Source organism: Chenopodium album, chromosome 11, assembly GCF_948465745.1.
Source record: "Chenopodium album chromosome 11, dcCheAlbu1.1, whole genome shotgun sequence".
Lineage (NCBI taxonomy): Eukaryota > Viridiplantae > Streptophyta > Magnoliopsida > Caryophyllales > Amaranthaceae > Chenopodium > Chenopodium album.
In genome coordinates, this window is record NC_137844.1 from 17,718,943 (window position 1) to 17,726,498 (window position 7,556).

Consider the following 7,556-nt stretch of genomic DNA (forward strand, 5'->3'; position numbering starts at 1 on the left):
AAAAATCAAGGAAAAAGAAAAGTTGACTCTACAAAGAAGGAAGTTTGGATAGAAAAGAAACATGGAGTTCTAGCGGAGGGAGAAACCATCTATACTAAGATAGAGTGTAGGTCTTCTAATGGTTGTCTCCTAGCAAAGGTTATGGATCAAGAGGAAGAGAATGAAGACACAAATTGGAAAAGAATCAAGAAAGAGAAAAAAGATTAGAGCATTGCTTTTCCTTTGACTTATTAGACAAAGTTAATTTGTTTTAGTTAATTTTTCAGCTTTTATATTATCAATAATGTACTTTCTTTATTAATTAATAAAATTCCAGCTTTTATTTTAATTAACTTTCAATTGAAGCAATGAAAACAATTACAACATTTATTTTTCGGAGAATTAATTCGAGCACGGAAGTCGAATAAATTTCCAGAACATGCGAAACTGGTCTAGACACTCGCAGAATACTGGCGCTGCTATCTGATTCACTGTCGCTGACTAATGGGCTCTGTCGCCTGGCGACAAAGTTGTCGTCTGGCGACAGAGGCTATCGTCTGGCGCCAGTTTTGAAATTTTGCAGACATGCGTTTTTCACTTCGGGGATACAGAATCTGAAAAGATTAAAGCGGCCGCACCCTGTCTGGGTTGCCTACGTATCCTTTACTTAAGGAATCAGGCCAAACGTAGCTCTCTTGAGTATTTTACTCAAGTACTTATGGGTAGTATTTCTTAAGTTGGTCAAGGTTTGTCATGTTTGAAAATTCATTGCCATCCATATCAGTTAATTTAGCCGCGCCTCCTGACAGGATTGTTTTGACAATATATGGTCCGGACCAATTAGGCCTGAATTTGCCTCTTGGATCTAAAACATTTTTTCTTAATGCTTTTAATACCAAGTCCCCAACCTTGATATTTCTAGTCTTGACCTTTTTATTGAAATGTCTAGCCATGCGGGTTTGATAACATTGAGTATGATGTAGAGCTTCTAGTCGCTTTTCATCGAGTAGGATTAGCTCTTCATATCGTGCTCTAGTCCATTCGACTTCATCGAGTTTACTTTCTAACGCAACGCATAGAGAAGGTATTTCTAACTCTATAGGTTGTACGGCATCCATTCCATATACCAAGTTGAATGGCGTATTTCCTGTTGATGTTCGGATTGACGTGCGATAACCCCATAGTGCGAAGTGAAGTTTATCAGGCCAATCCCTATAATTTTCAGTCATTTTTTCGATGATTGTTTTCAAATTTTTATTAGCGGCCTCAACTGCTCCATTTGCTTGATGTCTATAAGGTGAAGAATGGTGATGTTGAATTCCATATTTTTTGTAGCAATTCTTCACATTCGGCTTGAAAGTGAGTTCCATTGTCACTTATCATTTCATGTGGGACTCCATATCGACAAATTATGTTTCTTTCGATAAAGAGTGCTACATGTTTGGCAGTGAGCTTGGCATATGATTGTGCTTCCACCCACTTTGTGAAGTAATCTATTGCAACTAAGATGTATTCGTGACCTCCTGTTCCGGGAGGTGTAATCTTTCCAATTATGTTTATTCCCCATGTAGAGAAAGGCCATGGTGAAGTGTAGGTGTAGAGAAGAGAAGGTGGGATATGTTGCAAATTTGCGTAAATTTGACATTTTGGACATCTTTTTACATATTGATGACAATCTCTATTCATGGTAGTCCAGTAATATCCTTCTCGCATTATCTTTTGGACTAGCATTTTGCCATTAACATGTGTTCCACATATACCTTCATGGATTACTCTCATAGCTCTTTGGGCATCCTTTTTGTCTACACATAATAGAGCTCGACCCTTAGGTACCCTTTTGTGTAGTTCATTTCCTATGAGTACAAACTGGGAAGCTAAGTGTCTTAATGCTCTTTTCGCTCTTTTGTCAGCATGAGGAGGATATTCTCCTTTGGTGACATAATTTAATAAATCTATGAACCATGGTTCTTCTTCAGGTTCTTCTTCTTGAATCACTTCATCATCTTCTATAGCTTGAATATATGCTGGTTTATGCCTTTTTTCTATGGTTAAAGGCATTTGCTCAATTTCCTTAGGTATTCTGACCATTGAGGCTAGTCTTGCCAAGGCATCGGCGAATTGGTTTTCCTCTCTAGGTAGGTAAGTGTATTCCACTTTTTTCAATTGATCGGTGAGAGTTTCCAAATACGTTTGGTAAGGAGCTAAGCTTTCACTCCTAACCTTCCATCTTTTGGAGATTTGATTAATAATTAGGGAGGAATCTCCAAATATCCGGAGTTTCTTTACGCCTAAGGCTAAAGCGGTTTCGAGGCCTACCACACACGCTTCATATTCGGCTGCGTTGTTGGTGACGTCGAAATCCAATTTAATGGATATAGGGACATGTTCTTCTTTAGGTGATACTAACAAGACTCCTACGCCGCATCCCTTTTGGTTTGAGGCTCCATAAAAATATAGAGTCCATGTATCATCCTCTGTCATCATTAAATCTTCATCTGGGAATTCATTCTCTTCTAAGGGTGCCGAATCTTCTATTGGGAAATCTGCTAGAAAATCCGAGACCACTGATCCTTTAATCGCTTTTTGAGGCATGAACCTTATATCGAACTGGGCCAAATTTACTATCCATCTTGAAATTCGCCCGTTAAGTGTAGATCTTTTGAATAGGTATTTAAGGGGGTCCATTCGTGAGACTATGTAAACGGTATGCACGAGCATGTAATGTCGTAATTTAGTTGTGGCCAACACCAGCGCGAGGCACAGCTTTTCCAATGGTGTGTAGCGTGTTTCGTACTCGAGCATCTTCTTACTTAGGTAATAAATAGCATTTTCTTTGCTTTCTACCTCTTGTGCAAGCATAGCTCCCATTGTTTCCTTTGTGACGGTTAAGTATAGTCTTAAGGGTATTCCAGGGAGTGCTGGAGCTAGTACGGGAGGATTCGAGAGATAGGCTTTGATCTTTTCAAAGGCCTTTTGACACTCATTGTCCCATATGATTGGTACATTTTTCTTAAGCTTCTTGAATATTGGTTCGCATATCATGGTCAGCTTGGATATGAACCTACTTATATATTGCAACCGGCCAATAAATCCCCGAATTTGCTTTTCGGTTTTGGGCGGTGGCATGGACATGATTGCCTTAATTTTGGTGGGATCTATCTCTATTCCTCTAGAGCTTATGACTATCCCAAGAGTTTCCCTGAGGTAACTCCAAAAGCACATTTGAAGGGGTTTAATCTCATGTTGTATTTTCTTAGTCTTTCAAAGAACTTTTTTAAGGCTATTGGGTGTCCTTGGCGGTCTTTTGATTTTACAATCATGTCATCCACATAGACCTCCACTTCTTTATGCATCATATCATGGAGTAGGGCAGTTGCTGCTCGTTGGTAAGTAGCACCCGCGTTTTTTAACCCGAATGGCATTACCGTGTAGCAATAAGTACCCCAAGGTGTTATGAATGTTGTCTTTTCCATATCTTCTTCGACCATGAGGATTTGATTGTATCCTGCGTACCCATCCATAAATGAGAGAAGTGCATGATTTGCTGTGTTATCTACCAAAATATCGATGTGTGGTAAAGGGAAATCGTCCTTTGGACTTGCCTTATTTAAATCTCGATAGTCGACACACATTCGAACTCTACCATCTTTTTTCGGAACCGGGACAACATTGGCGACCCATTCGGGGTATTTGGATACCCTGATAAAACCTGCAGTTATTTGTTTTTGTACTTCTTCTTTTATTTTAAGAGCCACGTCGGGTTTCATTCGACGTAACTTTTGTTTTACAGGTTTCATTCCTGGAATTAATGGTATTGTGTGTTGAGCTATTTCTCTATTAATGCCTGGCATATCTTCGTATGACCAAGCGAATACATCGATAAATTCTTTAAGTAGATTAATTAAATCGGTTCTTTCTTCTTTGTTTAGTGTTAGTCTGATTTTAACTTCTCTTTTAATGGTTGGTTCTTTTGAGATATCAACCGTTTCTGTATCCTCAATTATCGGTGTCTTATTTTCAAGTGTTTCCATTGCTTTAATTATTTCTTTATCATTTTCATCATTAGTTAAGCAATGCTCGTCATCTTTAGATAAAGAAGAACAAGAAGAATACGGGGAAGAAGACATATTATTAAATTCAGAAATCATTACATCAAATAAAGAAATGTCCGTCGGGACTTGATTGCTAACTATCCTAGGAGTAGAAATAGAAGATGAGGGTGCTACAACTAAAGATTTAGAAGACTCGATAGGGGAAGACTCTAACTCAGACTCTGACTCAGACGATTCTTCGAACATTGGTCCTTGTCCTGTAGTTATTGAAATCTTCTTTCCATTTGTAGTGGTTACCTTCACCGTCTTGCGCCATCCACGCTCTTGATCTTTTATTGGAGTGATAAATTCAGAGGGGTCAAAACTTTCACTTTGGAGAACCGCTTGGATAAGTGAAGAATCATCCTCCGTGTATCTTGATTCATTCTTTTCTCTTCCAAAGAGGAGTCCCATGACATTAAAGTCGAAACAAGGAGGTGCTTTCTCCTTATAAATTGGAGCTGGGATCTCGTCTAGGAAGCAAAAGTCCAAAAAGATTTCAAACCCAGGTTGTCTTATACCATTTACAACGAAGGGTTCGGGGAATTCATGACAAGGATAGTCCTCTCCTTCTCTTATAAATTGTCCATTTAAAGTGAGAGGATATTGATCCATAGGTATCTCCCTTTTTTGCGTGCGGGCATTTCTTCGTGCTCTTGATTTTTCCTGGGCCCGCTTAAGGTCTTCGCGAGTTGGTTCAAAACCAAGTCCGAAAGTATCCAATTTAGGGAGGCCAGGTAAGCCCATGTGTTTAGCTATTCCTTTCTTCTTTCCTAGAGTCATTCCAGGAAAGTGTCCTTGTTTTCTTAGGATAGCATTCGTTGTCATGTTTGAGTGGAGGTCGTAATGGAGAGGGGTCCTTTCATCTTCCTCTATTAAGGAGACCTCTTCGCTAAAGCCCCACAAATCTTCATCATTTTCATCATGTTCTACATTAATTAGTGGATTTTCTACTGTTTTGATTCTCATAGATGAAGCATCAATGGTAATTGGAATGCCTCCAACTATGGCCTTTACTTGTTGATGAAGAGATGAAGGGACGGCCTTTAAATCATGAAGCCAAGGGCGTCCCAATAGCAAGTTAAAAGATGCCTTGATATCTACTACTTGAAATGTAGTGGCATGCTCAATTGCACCTGTCGTTATATTCATGGTAATTGTCCCTAGTGCTTGACGACGTGAGTTATCATAAGCTCTTATGCCTTGAGTTGATGGAGATAAATCCTCATCTCTTATTCCCAACATTCTTGCGGTTCTGAGTGGGCACACATTAATTGTTGAACCGTTATCCACAAGAGTCATGGGGACATTCATTCTTTTGCATATGACTGTGAGGTTTAGAGCTTTATTGTGTTTGTCACCTTCCGGTGGTATATCTTTATCCGAAAAAGTGACTAAATTGATTGGACTTGGAAGGTCACTCGTGAGGAAGTTAGCGAGTCCCTCAGGAGTAGTGTCCGAATTTATGCCTACTTTAGCCAATGCATCCATGACTGCAACTCTATGTTTTCGAGATGTGGCTAAAAGTTTCCATACATTCATTTCCACTTTAGTCTTTTTTAACTGTTTTACAACATCATTGTCTTCTATAATAGGCACGGGAATTTGCTGAATAGAAGGTATAGGTTGTGTTGGAATGGGAGGTTGTATTCTCCCGGACCTAGTGAGGACATCTATGGGTGAATCCTCCTCGTCCCAAATGTCACTTACTGGGTATATTGTTGATAAAGGAGTTTCTTCAACGTCTTTAAGGTAAACATCCTCATCATCACTGTCCCATACTCCATTAATCATGGCATCTTGTGGAAGTTGAACTAATTTCTTCTCATCAATCAAACGTTGAACCAAGTCCTTAAACTTGAAGCATTGTTCTATTGTATGTCCCCCTGATTGATGGTATGAACAATAATATTTGTCTATTCTTTTCAGTGATTCAAATGGTCTTGGTTCGAGAGGTTGAACTTTTCCATTCTCGAAGAGCATTTTGAACATGTTTGTGTATGACGTCCCAATTGGAGTATATTTCCTATTATTCTTTTTGGGAGTGTCAATTACTCGGAGAGAAAAAGGTTTCTTTTGTTTAGGTGGGGGTCTATTTTTAAGTAACTCATTTTTCTCTTTTATAGCCTCAAAGGTTTGTGAGATCAACTTTTTCAATTCTGTCAATATTAATGTCAATGCCACTACTTCTTGCTTGGTTGCAGGTTCCTGGCCATGGAATTCAAGAGCATCTTCGAAGATTTCTTCTTCAATGGTCTCGATAGGCTCTATGAGGCTAGATGGATCCTCTTGGTTTTCTTCGTTGGAAATAGCTAAGGAATCCGACAGCGGTGCGGTATTGATACTTGGTTTCTTACTTGCAGGAGGCAATGGGAGCTTGTTACTATCGATCAAGTCTTGAATGGCTTCCTTTAGTCTCCAACAATTTTCTGTAGGATGACCCCTACCTTGGTGATATTTGCAATGTGCATTCGGGTTCCAGCTAGCCGTTCTCCTTTCGACAGGTGGGTCCCCAAATGGTCCAATAGGAGTTATAAGACCTTTTGCATGTAAGCGATCAAATGCGGTGTCATAACTCATGCCAATAGGAGTATAATTCTTCCTAAATGGTTTCTTTTGTGCTTGATTATTATTCATTGCCAAAACTTCATTTAGAGGAAAAGTGCTAACATTATTTGAGTGGGTAGATTTGGATGAAGAAGGATTGTCGTTCTTCTTATTTTTCCAGCCACTACTTGAGTTGTTATTAGCAACTTTTTGTTTAGCAAGGTCATCTTCAATATTAATTCCAATATCATATACAGCTTTGAAAGTGTTTAAGTTGCTTTGGTACTTAAGGTGCTTAGAGTATTTTTCTTGGAGGTTCTTAATGAACATCCTAACGGATTCCTTTTCACTAGGCACTTCAACCATTTTCGCAGTAGTTTCTCTCCATTTATTAAAGAAGGAGGTGAAACCCTCATTTTCTTTTTGTTTTAGCATTTCTAATTCTCTATGATCGGTTTCAACTTGTATATTGCATTTATACCTTTCAATGAAAATGCTCACAATGGATTCCCAACTAGAGGTTTTTTCTTTATCAAGTGAAAAGTACCACTGTTGACATACAGCTTCTAAGGATAATGAAAATACAGAATGAAATGCTTTTCTATCTATCCCCTTAATACTCATTACAGTTTCAAAAGCTCTTAAATGAAAATAAGGATTGTCCATAGCCTTGAACTTAGGGATTTCATTGGGATTGAACTTTTTTGGGAGAAGGTCCTTATCCACCGAGACCCCTTGGGAGCTAATCTCTTGAAATCTAAAGTCGCTGGACAATTTGTCCAAGCTTTCCTGGATTAGGTCCATTTGTTTTTGTTTTTCAGGATTACTTATTTGCAGCGATAGGTTTTGCAACATTTCAGCCAAGTTGGCTACCTGTCCCTTGACTTCATTAAGTTCTTCTTGACTAGCCATTGCCTTCTTATCTTTCCTTTTCCTACC